Below are 1,481 nucleotides of genomic sequence, written 5' to 3' on the forward strand. Positions count from 1 at the left end.
AAATACAATAATAATATTCGTTGTATTATTTCAATGAGAACAGGTTCCCATTGGCTCAGATATTTCAATGATTGGTCTTCAGATGGTGAACCTGTTTGGGAAGAATGAGAAGGTGTGGTCATGTTAAGAGGAAGTGTGTCACTAGGGGGTAGGCTTTGAAATTTTAAACTCCCATACCATTTCTAGTTAGCTCACACTCTGTCTCTGCTTTAATCTTGTGTCTGAAGATGTAAGATCTTAGTTACTGCTTTAACGTCATGCCTGTCTTCATGATGTCATCCTCCTTTCTACACTAGTCATAGACTCTAACCCTCTGGAACCGTCAGCCCTAAATTATAAACGTTTCTTATTTATGTTGCCTTGGTCATGATGTTTTGTTATGGCAATAGAAAAGTAAATAAAACATTCATATTTTATAACAGAAATGTTTATTTTTTTAATAGAAAATGTTTTATATCTTAGTAGGTAAAATTTTCCGAATAGTAAAGTTGACCTGAGGAGCCAGGACCTTCTTGCGGACGGGGAGACGGTGGTACCAGTGGGTATTAGTGGGGTGGTTCATCATCAGTAGGCTTCCATGGGCCAGCTGCAGCTTGACTACCTTCACTGTCTGCTGGGGTCTCTTCCCTCGAGAGTCATTGTGCTGGAAGAGGAAGTCTCTGCAGGCCCCAAAGGAGACAGATGCGATGGGACTCCCAGGAGCCAGTTCTCTTTTATCATCCCTGTGTAGGTTGCCTGCTTCCTGGGAATGCTGTTCCACTTTCCAAATACTTGGACCTTGGCCAGTGCACCAGTAAAATACTCCATTTCTTGCTCCAACTCTCGGAAGATCTTGTCTGCCTCTGCTTTGTTGAACAGGATGGTGTAATCATCAGAAATATTCATTTTTATAACTGAGACTTTCATTACACTAATAAATCAACATCCTTATTTACTTAATAAAATTGCTTTGTCACCACTACTTTTCCCATTTAATTCTCATGATTTTACTTCTCACTTCAGAATCTTTGAAATAGCATGTTTACTTAACAGGTAATAATAACATTTTATTGATTGGTAAGTTTGTTTTAAAGTAACTCTGAGAGAGAATATTTAAAAGTCATATTGTAATTATTCAGCCATGGTGCAAATTGAAAAATCACCTTTTTGAGTGGAGTGGTAGTGACACACACCTTTAATCCCAGCACTCAGGAGGCAGAGGCAGGCAGATCTCTGAGTTTAAGACCAGCCTGGTCTACAAGAGCTAGTTCCAGGACAGGCTCCAAAGCTACATAGAAACCGTGTCTCAAAAAACCAACGGGGAAAAAAAAGAAGGATAAAAGAACAAAGCAAAAAAGAAAAGTGTCTAAATGGTCTGGATTGTCTATCATATAGTTGATCCTGGGCAGTGAAGTTAGCTAAAGATTACAACTATTTATTATATTCTAGGAAAATAAACTTGGTTCAGGAAAATGATCATTTACGTTCTTGTGGTATACTTA

General features: G+C 38.5%; 1 pseudogene; it reads right to left on the reverse strand.

The window, feature by feature from the left end:
• Positions 1-451: 451 nt before the first annotated feature.
• LOC121445497 lies at positions 452-885 on the reverse strand (annotated as a pseudogene).
• Positions 886-1,481: the final 596 nt, after the last annotated feature.

Source organism: Microtus oregoni, unplaced genomic scaffold (genome assembly GCF_018167655.1).
Source record: "Microtus oregoni isolate MIOR12 unplaced genomic scaffold, Mior012 000199F_ref0000230, whole genome shotgun sequence".
Lineage (NCBI taxonomy): Eukaryota > Metazoa > Chordata > Mammalia > Rodentia > Cricetidae > Microtus > Microtus oregoni.